The sequence below is a fragment of the Brassica napus genome, chromosome C7 (genome assembly GCF_020379485.1).
Source record: "Brassica napus cultivar Da-Ae chromosome C7, Da-Ae, whole genome shotgun sequence".
Lineage (NCBI taxonomy): Eukaryota > Viridiplantae > Streptophyta > Magnoliopsida > Brassicales > Brassicaceae > Brassica > Brassica napus.
The window spans coordinates 27184526-27197140 of NC_063450.1; the positions used below are offsets into that span (position 1 = coordinate 27184526).

Sequence of the window (12615 nt, forward strand, 5' to 3'; positions counted from 1 at the left end):
AAGAGTGTGATCTACGTCATCAAAAATAATATACATGAACAAAATGTGACCACTAATACTTATAATAAATGTAATGAAAATCCAACCGAAGAAAGTCAATAGTGAACGGTGATGAGGAAAGTGAAAGAAACATCTTTTTGTAAGCTTATTGCTCCGAATGGTAACAGCAGATTGAGCGGTGTGAGAGAAGCGATACAACTGCGGTGCAGTTTTAACCGTTATAAAAATATATATATATATGATATATGTTGAGATTTTTGTTACTGTTAAGTGCGGGAAGGTTAGAAACATTCATAGCCTATCTCTTCAAGTTAGCAAATTGCAGAACAAGCAAAAGCTTAGCATCTGAACTATAATCATGATATAATGCTTCTAGTAGAAACTAAGAATGTAATTAGTCTAGTACAAAGCTTAGCATCTGAACTAGGATATTGGAATGTAAAAATAGTACCAGCTTTTGGTAGTAGTGGGGTCGCTATGTTTTGGAGTGATAGGGTCAAGATATCTTTTTTGAATGACCATACTTTGTATTGTACAAATATGTGTGTAGAAGATGGCACCAACACCTTTTGGTTGACTTATATATATGGAAACCCAGTTATAAAGTACATACAGAAGCAATGGTGCGATAAAATTGAATTTGAGTATGCAGGATTTCTGCAGAACAAGCCCCGATTGATGATAGGCGACTTCAACGACATCAAAGGAGGAGAAGAAAAACAAGGGGGCATCATTAGGTCAGTAGCTTCTTACTCGTTATTCAGACGCATGCTTTCAACCCTAGGAATGAATGATATCAAATCAGTGGGAGGGAAATATACTTGGGTTGGGAAGATATCCAAGTACACCATAATGTCTAAGCTAGATAGAGCTACTGCAAACTGTGATTGGATAGATATGTATCCAATGGCATCAGTTACGCTCTTACTCTGGATTGGATCAGACCATAGACCCTTACTTCTCAATACAGAAGGAAATAATTGGAAGAAATCTAAACTTTTCAGATATGATAGCAGATGAAGACTTTACCCTGGTCTGTTTGAAGCTGTGAAATAGGCGTGTGCACAAGAGTCTGCTAATCTATCCAATGGTGATATACACTATCTCATACGACAGTGCAGAAAAGTTTTATCCCGATGGAGAAGTAAACAATCTACCAATTCAGGAAAGCTCATTCAAGAACTAAAAGATAAAATCCAGTTTGCTTATACTTCGCCTGCCATTGATTATGTTTATCTCTCAGGTCTGAAGGTGCATCTTCAATTACAATACAGACTAGAGGAGGAATATTGGAGAAGAAAGAGTAGGGTTTTTTGGCTTAAAACAGGAGATAAAAATACAAAAAAAAATTCACAGCAAAACAAGACAGAGAAGACACTACAACAGAATATCTCACCTTCAAGACGATCATGGGAAGTCTCTGTCTAAAGCCAAAGACATTCACGCTCATATTCAACATTATTTTACACAATAGTATAAGAGAAATGGAAGTTATATTGATATTCTCTGATGGACGGCATTCCTGTAACAGTTACTGCGGACATCAAAAGGAAGCTCACTTCTCTAGTTACAGAGGATGAAATTAAATCTGCAGTCTTCAAAATGAACCCGGAGAAGTCCCTTGGACCTGATGGAATGACACCAAGCTTCTACATGCAACACTTGGAAATTATCAAACCAGGTGTCATCTCATTTGTTAAACTATTTTTTGAGCAGAATCAACTAGACTCTAAGATTAATCAGACTCACATATGCTTAATCCCTAAGATAGAGAACCCGGCCTCGATTAGGGATTACAGACCTATCAGTCTAGCCAACGTGGCATATAAAATTATATCTAAGGTGCTAGCTGAGAGACTGAAGCCATGGTTAGATAATATAATTACAGAAAACCAACCTTCTTTCATTCCTGAGAGACTAATCACAGATAATGTACTTATAGCCCATGAGCTTCTGCATTCATTGCACACTAAGAACCTTAAAAACAAATTCATGGCATTGAAGCTAGACATAGCAAAAGCTTTTGACAAGGTTGAATGGTATTTTATAGATGCAGTAATGAAGAAGATGAGATTCTGTGATCAGTGGAGAAATTGGGTTATGAAGTGCATTACTACAGTGACTTATTCGGTGTTGATCAATGGAAAGCCCACGAAAACAATAACACCAACACGAGGACTGCGTCAAGGTGACCTTCATACCTATATATTTTATGCACCGAAGGTCTCTCAAGATTAATTAAGCAGAACATACAAAAGTAGAGAATCCATGGTTTTAAAGCTTCCCGAAGTGGTCCGGCTATTTCTCATTTGCTTTTTGCAGATGACTCGCTGATTTTCTGCAAAGCAACCGAGGAAGAATGACGTAACCTATCCCAAATTCTTCACACATACCAACGAGCTTCAGGCCAAGAAATCAACTACAATAAGTCTGCGATAGCATTTGCAAAAGGTACTCCGTCTTCATTACAAGGAAACATAACTAAGCTCTTTGGTATTACAAAAACTGGAGGTTTTGGTAAATATTTACGACTCCCCGATCATATTGGTAGAAGGCGCAAAGAGGTTTTCCAGTATATAACAGAGAGGATCAAGAATAAGCTAGATAACTGGTATTCTAAGCTCTTATCTCCAGCTGGAAAAGAAATCCTCTTGAAAGCGGTCATCACGGCACTAACGACTTACACAATGTCTTGTTTCATGCTTCCTAAAGGGCTGATACAAGAAATAACGAAAGCGATGAGGAAGTTCTGGTGGTCCGCAAATCAAGACCGTTATTCCATACCCTGGATAGTTTGGAACAAGATCACTCTAACTAAAAAAGAAGGAGGCTTGGAGCTTAGAGATATGTATGCATTTAACAAGGCTTTGCTTGCAAAACAAGCCTGGAGGTTAATGACCCTTCCCTCTTCTTTACTAGCCAGAGTGTACAGAGCTAAATACTACAGAAATACAGGGTTTATGGAAGCCCGAAGTTATCAATCATCAAGTCTTGCATGGAGAAGCATAATACAAACACAACCTCTAATCCGCAGGGGAGTGCATTGGGCGCTAGGAAATGGAGAGCATATAAGAGTTTGGAAAGATAGTTGGTTGCTAGGAGAACCTTCTTCAACTCCCAGAGGTCCTGGTGAATCTACCTTCCCATCCCTAAAGGTTCAAAATCTTTTCATCCCTACAACTACTTCGTGGAACCTTCCCTTATTGAGCAGTCTCTTTCACCATGAAGATGTTCAAAGAATCATGCGTCTCAGGCCAAGTATAACAGGCTCAGAAGATAGACTATATTGGAGATACAACAAGACAGGCTCATATACAGTCAAGTCAGGCTATCATCTTCAAAAACAAATTGACACTGAGCAAGAAAATTCACCCACCACAACCAGATTTCTCAGGTTTCTTCCTCTTTTCATACGCAAACTAGAAATCAACTACTGCAGAAGCTATGAAGATGTAACATCCCAACAAAAATAAAAATCTTCTGGTGGAAAATACTTCACAATGGCTTACCAGTAGCTGATAATCTAAGAAGAAGAGGATGTAAGGTACCTCCAGATTGCCAAGTTTGTGGGGAAAATACAGAATCTATTCTTCACATGCTTGTCAAGTGCCCTATCACTAGAGAAATATGGATGCTTTCCCATACAGACTTACCAATAAACCTGGATGCAGATTTTGATATTTATTCTCTGGCTCAGGTATTATTGTTGCAGAACATGGGAAACGCAAAAAATAATTTAGCATTGTTTCTTGGATGGCGTATTTGGAAGATGAGAAACAAGTTGCTGTTTCAGAATAAGAGAGAGCATATAACTCATGTCATCAGTGCATCTATCATGGACAAGAATCTCTGGGATGAAGCTCACCAGTTTAATGAATTACCGCAGCTTCTTCCGCCCTCAGCTTGCCCTACTTCCATCGTCGACATCATCGGAGAAGAAACAATGCTTTATTGCATTGCTGACGCATCTTGGAAATCTACTATTGTATTATCTGGAATAGGGTGGTTCTTATATAGCAGAGAAGGCACCCTACTTATCCAAGGTAGTTCAGCAATCACACCCACAGACTCGGCTTTACAAGCCGAAGCAATGGCTATCTTGCTTGCTGTTCAACAGCTTCACGCTCTATCTTATAAGAACATAATGTTTCTAGGTGATTGTGCACAACTGTTCAAGAGCTTGGACATCCCATCGCAAAGAGGAAATAAGAGACTAATCTTCAATGAAGCATCAATAATAATGATTCAAGATGTCCTTATTTTAGCTAGATTGAACAATTTTATTTTTAAGCATGTTCCTAGAAACTATGTTCATCATGTTGATCAGTTAGCAAAAAAAGCTAGGATAATGTCTCAATAATATGTAATATCCTTGCTTTAGACCATTGTAACTTTCAAGTAATAAATCAGTTGACAAAAAAAAAAAAAAAGAACAAGCAAAAACTATAGATTGGTGGTTCGAAATAGTTGCACTTGACTCACGTGACTTATATATGTGTATCGATTGACCACGTGAGTCGTTAGATAATACGAGCCCAAAAACATGAAAGTTTTAAGAACTAGAGCGTGCCTGAACTCTCAAACCACCTTTTGTTTGTCTATAGAATTACTATCAAAACCAGACCTGGATAAATATAGTATTTACGTCACTAATATAGTACATTAGGGTCTTTGAAAAGTTTGGCAATGCTGACAAATGTAATCGATCGGACCTTACCGGATTGTTCATCTGCTGGTTTTCTGTAACCGGTTTTAAATGAAGAAGCATTAGCTATTAACCCGCTTGTATGAGGCGTTTTTGGTCCAGAGCTGTTTACTTTATATCATTAAATCGTGTACAATTTTTAATGAAGATTAATGCGCAATTTGGATGACCAAAGTAAAAGTGCAATTTGCAGCACGATAAAAAACGGAGTTAAACCCTTTCTTAAAGATTTTTAATATTTTTGGGTGCTTCACTTTCTTTTGCAACTTGCTTCTGGTGGTGAAAAAGCGCCAATGGGAAACATGTTTGGTCTTTGATTAACTGTGCTCTTCCATAAAGTATATCCTCAAATTCATAAATTACAATTTTCATTGCTTTGTGGTTTGTGGTTTGATTAGAGCTAAGCATCGGGATGATACAAGATTAGATATGATTAGTAACGCACTTTTACAAGTGAAATAGATAGTCTATAAAAATCAATTAATATATTCACTCTGTTCCATAATAGTATAAGATGTTTTGCAAAAAAAAAAACACAGGAATTAAAAAAACTTAATTTTTTTTTATGACCCTCGTATCCGGAGCCTCGAGAGGATCCATCCGACTAGCGCCAATGACCGTCCACCGGAGCTTAGCCGGAGAGCCCACCGAGGCATCCAGGAGGACAAGTGATCACTCCATGTAAATTCCACTAGTGGCCACACGTTAGTAGGCTTCTCCGTATTGGGCCCGAAAGTCCTGCAAAATAATCATCACCTTCCAACGGTATTCGAATCTATGACTTCACAAGTTGAGTTTAACCACTGGACCACTAACACGTGGTTAAAAAAAGGAAAAAAAAATATTGACTGTTAATTTTTTTAAAAATTATACTATTATCAACGGTATAAATTTATAAAAGTTAATGAATCATAAATAATGCAATAAAGTATTATCCGCCAACCAGTTTCTAAATTTAGAATACTTTAAAAAATATTAAAACATACTATATTTTGAAATATTAATTTTTTTTATATAAAGGGAGCATACAGTAAAAAATCCTTGAAAGAAAATAGTAAAGATGTTCAGATTAGGTTTTGGTTCACCGTTCACTTGTTTACAAAGTATTTCTTACTCGATTTTTTATATTTGTAAAAAACATCTCTAATTTTCTTCTTAGATTTGATATGTTACACATAGCGTTTCCTAACATTTTAAAAAAAATGAAAGACCGACTAGGAATAATGCATTTCCTAACATTCTTAAAAAAATCACTATTCATAAGGAATAATTTTTCTTTCTCATTCCCTACCATTCTTTTTATTTGTAAACAAATAAAGAACAAAGTTATTCTTTGTTAAATATGGGATGGAACAACCATTCCTTTTCATTCATGCAATTTTATTTCTCTACATTTCTTTCCTATTCGTTCCTCTTGTTTCCAGAATGTTCATTGATATATGGTGAACCACGCAGGAAGCGCCGAAATTAGAGTAGTGTTATGGATCGGCGCTTCCTGAGTTATGGATCGGCGCGGTTATGGATCGGACCGGTTATGGACATTCATCAATTAATATACTGTGAAAAGTGTTATAAATCAATTGATGAATGTCCATAACCGGTCCGATCCATAACCGGCCCGGTCCATAACCGGTCCATACACTTAGAGAGAGAGACGGCCCAACCCTAGAGAGAGATAGAGAGAGGCGGCCGTGACCTTAGGAGAGAGAGAGAGGCGGCTTATGCTTTGGGGAAAAGGAAACTCTATTTCATTTTTCTTGTAATTGTTATTTTTCTATTATTATGTATTAGTAGTTTTCCTAATCCTAGTTGGTTTAGGTTTTTGGATACTTTCCTTTTTCTATGACTTGTAATCCTTATATAAAGGAACCCATGTTATGATTAATAATACACAAAAACATTCAGCTCTAAATCTATTGTTTTACAACACGTTATCAGCACGATAGTCCCTAAACACCCTAAGCCTAAAACCTAATCGAAAAACTCCTAAACCTAAAACCTAGCCGGCGACCTTGAACCCTAACCCGACGAACCCTAATCTGTTCTTGCAAGCGTTCCAGCTCGTGTTCATCCGATCAGCCCCAGCCCTAAGGTGTTTCTGATGCTAGACGAACTCAGCCTCAGCTCCATCCATTCTCAGCTTGCATCCCGGACAGCTACAGCTCGTGTTCCCCGATCAGACAGCTCGCGACCCGACAGCGATCAGCTCGCGCGACTTCAACTCCAACTCATTTGTGCTTTCGTTCGCGACAACTCCCATCCCACGACTTGATCAGCACATAACAAGCTCGCATCCGTTCGAGGTTCTCTTGGTGGTCCGGTTTCTACAATCTGCAAACAAAAGGTAACCCTAATTCTAAGAACATGAGAATTGAATTCGAATTGTTTGTAAAGATTGAAACCCTAAAATATAATCTCTAAAACTAAAGCCATAGGATAATAGATCAATCCCCTAAAAGAGTAAATCGGAGCTCGAATAAGTCCGATCCCCTAAACCCTAAATCGAGATTGATCCATTGATCAATTAAAATCATAACCTTAAAGGTTTTGAATCTCAAATCAAATTCTTTTTATCAAAGATCAAAGATCAAAGTTTCAAAATCCCTAACTCTAAATTGGAAAATCGGTTTTAATTTTGATTTAAAAGTTAATTGTTTGTTTGATCACCTAGAAATATTGATTAGGATTGTTTAAACCTGAATCTGAATTGCTTGACTTGATTAAAACCCTAATGACCTTGTTTTATCACTTTGAAATCGAATTAGATTGTGGCCGTGTGGCCTTAATACATTCTAGGTTAAATTGTTCTAGATCATCATCCGTGGCCGTGTGGCCTTGTTGCATCCATATCCGAACCTGGTCACTACTGATTGATTGCAATTGAACTTAGATCTAATTCTAGGGATGATGTTGAATTGAACTAAATAGCTGTGTGGCTTATTCTAATACTTGGCCGATTGATTTGTTTGTTTGTTTTGATTGAATCATGAACTGATAGAAACCAACCACCTTAGGATTGCAATTACATGTAAAACTATATGCATTAACCCTAAATTGAATCTTGGCCGTGTGGCTTCTCTTTCTTGGCCGTGTGGCCTAACCATTCCGATGCATTGTTCATACTCGCGGCCTTGTGCCCTTGATATATAGATCACATTGTTTGCATCATATGATTGAAAGCCGTGTGGCTTAATGCATCATAGATTGGCCGTGTGGCCTAGAGAGACACCATATCTGAATGGTCGTGTGACCTTGCTTGCATATCTCATGAACCGATCTCTAGGATCGTTGTATCACATTACATGGCCGTGTGGCCTAAGCATCACATATAGACCTAGCATTCTCGACTTGTTTCACACCACGATCGAGTAGTAAAGTGTTTTGGTCGAGAGACTTATGAAATCATATGCACTGATTATTTTGAATTGGTTGCATCCTAAATCATGAATTGATTGATAATATGGTTTCAGATGCCGAGATTTGAGCCTTTGGATTATGCCATTCTAAATCCCTCTGGAGAAAATTATCTAGGATGGACAATGAACACTTCAGTTGTCCTGAAATCAAGAGGACTCAGAAGGAGTATCATTCAGGGTGATTATGCAACTGAAAGTAAAAAGTATAGGGCCATAACAATTATGCGCCATCATCTCACTGAGGATCTAAGAAATCAGTACCTAAATATTGAGAATCCTCGTGACCTTTTGACAGAATTAAAATCCAGATACACAATGGTGTTATTACCAAAGGTCAGGCATGAATGGATGAGTCTCAGATTCCAGGACTTTGAGTCTGTGGATGAATATCATTTTGCTTTGTCCAAAATCGTTTACAAAATGAGACTATGTGGTGAAGTGCTAACAGAGGAGGATTTACTGGAAAAGAGCTTCCTCACAGCCGATCCAAGGGATCTATTGTTACAACATATCCATAGAGAAAAAGGTTTCACCACCTATAATGATCTGCTCTCATGCCTATTACTAACTGAGCAGAGTAATCAGTTGCTAAAAAGAAATAGTGAGATGAGATATCCTAAAGCAAATAAGACTCATATGGATCAGGATGAATCCAAGGCAGTCGTGTCCAATGTAACTGATGGTGCGGCCGGCATGTCTATTGACTAAAGAAAGATCTCGACATGCTAATTGTGTTTTAAGTCTTTGATTTGTGTTTTGCTTTAAACCTAATTGTCATTCACGATTTTATATATAATAATAGAATTGATTTGAGTTCATTACTATTATATCTTGCCTGATCTTACTTGATAATGTGAATGATTGATAAAGAAATCGCCTAAAAGGCATTATGGTACGGTATAGTAGCCTAGTAAGAAATCCATGGCTAAGGCATTTCCTAAAGGGCATTATATACACCCAAGAATGTATGACCCATTGAGTTAATATGGTTTCCAAATAGAAACAATGGGCAAAAGGAAACAAGTTCCTTCAGATTTAAGAAAGAAAGAAAACGCCTAAGACTCTTTAAGAAAGTGATCAAGACTATACCTATGTAATCTACTGATCAAAACTATGCAATAGATCAGTATGATAAGAGGCAAGAGCCGTGGTGATCATACTGATATATCCCATGAAAATTATACACTTTATGGCAAGAGCAGATTAGCCATCCTAGTCTAATGCAAAGATTGATATTGAGAAGGCACAAAGAGTTATCCCATAAGATCTCACGTTGTGAAACATGTACACAAAGGGAAACTCATTAGACTTTATTGTCCTAAGCATCACGAAATTAGAGTATATTCATGAGGGGGAGAGCGGATAAACCCGTGATACATGATCAATACTACAAATTCGTGAACCATGGTCTATGACCATGATATAAACGGCTTGGCCGTGCAGTCCATTACCTATAAGGATCGGACATCCATCCTAAAGCTTAGGGACATCATGGATTTACATGTATATAAAGTGAAAATATATCAGGCCATATAAGTGAGCATAGATATTCTCATCTCAGATTGAATACGGGTCATAAACCAGACATACACCATCTTAAGAGACTTTGAATAAACCACCACAGACATATGTGCCGTCTAAGATGGAACCTCAGAAGAGGATTGGGAATATATGTTGGATAAGAGTATGACTTTCTCCCACGACTTCTAAGAGACCTTGAGCCAAATATGGGTGATCAGAAAGTGGCTAGGTACACGGTTTGCATGATCAATGAATCCGACTATCCAACATTAAAAGGAGAAAGCTATAAGCTGGTAAAGAGTAAAGAATGATAAGAAACAGAATGGTATCAACTATCATTGTCTTGGCAAAGATCCTCGGATTAGAATTATAGACGTCCAAAGAAAGAAAAGATTATACATAGCTAGCTAATCGAGATGCCAGACACTGACCCGAAAAGAAAAGAGTGACTAAATCATAACCAGCTTAGCACCAAACGAAATCTGATGTCCTAGAAAGAGACACAGTCAAGTTGCTGCAGAGTCTATACAAGATAGACCAAAGTGTTCCATAAGATAAGGAACCCCGGAAAGAAAAAGGTGCATAGAATACAAATCTGAGGTCATAAGGAAACCATACCAGACATTGAGAAAAGGCTGTGCAGCTAAACATCTAAGGTACCAAACCATGTAGTTTGGGACGCCAAGCTACTAGGTAACAAAGGTTCTGGATAATGAAATCTCAAATCGATTAGATCATGTCTGGAACACAATGGAACCATATATAAGTGTCGACACATAAAGATATATTTGTACATAAGAGAGTAGCACTTGAACATAAAGATATAAACGAGGATCAGAACCCACGAAAGAGTACTCATAAAGAATAAGGATTAGATTGAAAACATAAATGTGGGGTTTAAAGTATCTATAGAGAAAGATAGGCGTATTGGCCACATACATATATACAGAAACGCCATCTGATATAAACCAGTGAAATAGATGGGTCTTGTGAGGGAAAAGAAACCGTGAGATATGGTACATGATCACGAGGTCTAAAGGTGTTCATGTTTCCTACTAACAACATACGATCATAGCTTGTTACACAAGGATACTCACAGAGACCATGGAACAGATTATAAGGAGATAAACTCCTATGTGGTGGTTGCTGCTACACAATTTCGAAATTGACAAAGGTCTGGTCATAAGAAAGAAATTAGATTGACATATAAAGATGTAGTAAACAGCATATGGATCACTGGATAAAAGACAGCATTGTTCCTAAGCTGTTCATGGACTGAAACAAAGCAGCTGCATATAGTATGTAATACTAGTAAAGGAGTTCTATAAGAACGATCAAATTCAGCCCATATGTAAACTAATAAAGAAATTCGAATTCCTTGTGTTTATACTAAACCAACCTAAAGAGAGGTTAAAAGGTTTATACAGATCTGTGACACTAGCATGGACCGACTAGATTGTAGTACGGGCTAGTGGAAAAGAAAGATCAGCCCAAAGAAAGGTAATTCAGATTGCCTCAGCTTGCTACCTCGGATAGCATGTTCTCCGGATAGACCAATCCAACATCAGATCCCTTAGATAAGGATCCGGCATAGCAGAACAGTCTGCTGCTGCTATGAGGCTGAGAGGAGACATTTAATCTATCCTTCTCGATCGGATACCAATAGGTTGCAGTCCATAAGAATGTGTGATCAAAGTACATGACCTAATATATATTCATTGTGTGATATGATCCACAACAACAGAGGTCATGAGACGACATCAATATAAGGATATGACTGCAATGAAAAACGAATATGGCATTGCCTAAGGAAATAGAGATCGATGACCACATGTGAGATTCATGAGTGTATTTGGCCACAGTGCCATAGTTAGATAAGATTGTAAAATTCATTACAACAATGATCATTGATCAAGTCATGATCTTGGACACTCATGAGACAAGTTATGAACATGTATAAAAGCAGTCTATGACCCAACATGGAACGATCAGATTAGTGCATAGTCGATGGTAGTATAGAGAAAACTCATACAGTCCGTTACCTATCAATCAGCATTTTAACATCATCATAGGCGGCTAATAGCCAAAGAGAGTATCCCTGAGGATGTTTTTGGTCGAGGACCATAGTCCTACATGTCTGACCAAAGTATAGAGTGGTCGACAGCAAAGGTTCACTTCTTGACCATGTACACACGATGTCAGAAGACATGAGAAAAGACCGGAAATATCAAAATGATCCAATTACGGTTCAGTAATAAACTTGGCCGATTTGATTACTCCCTTCTTGCACGTCTAGGAAAGATCACGCATCAGATGCGTAGACTAAAGAACCTACACTGAGGTTCACATCAGGGGGAGCAGTACGTGTTGTACTCTTTTTCTTTCATCATGGTTTTGTCCCACTGGGTTTTTCTGATACGGTTTTAATGAGGCAACATTAAGCGTATTATAATCCCTGAATGGTTATGGCATCCAAGGGAGAGTGTTATAAATCAATTGATTGATGTCCATAACCGGCCCGGTCCATAACCGGCCCGGTCCATAACCGGCCCGGTCCATAACCGGCTCGGTCCATAACCGGTCCATACACTTTGAGAGAGAGATGGCCCAACCCTAGAGCGAGAGAGAGGCGGCTGTGACCTTAGGAGAGAGAGAGAGAGGCGGCTTATGCTTTGGAGAAAATAAAACTCTATTTCATTTTCCTTGTAATTGTCATCTTTCTATTATTATGTATTAGTAGTTTTCCTAATCCTAATTGGTTTAGGTTTTTGGATATTTTCCTTTTTCTATGACTTGTAATCCTTATATAAAGGAACCCATGTTATAATTAATAATACACAAAAACATTCAGCTCTAAATCTATTGTGTACAACAAGAAGTTAATTGTTAATACACATATAAATTCAAAGTTGTCACTGAAAATTCACTTCATAAAAGGACTCCTTGTAATTGAGTAAGGACAAGGAGATGCAT

General features: G+C 37.8%; 1 long non-coding RNA gene across 1 annotated transcript; it reads right to left on the reverse strand.

The window, feature by feature from the left end:
* Window positions 1-545: 545 nt before the first annotated feature.
* Window positions 546-1681, reverse strand: LOC125589912. Its single transcript, XR_007326096.1, has 2 exons — window positions 1397-1681; window positions 546-780 (listed from the first exon to the last, which is right to left on the reverse strand). It is a non-coding gene; the product is annotated as an uncharacterized LOC125589912 (long non-coding RNA).
* Window positions 1682-12615: the final 10934 nt, after the last annotated feature.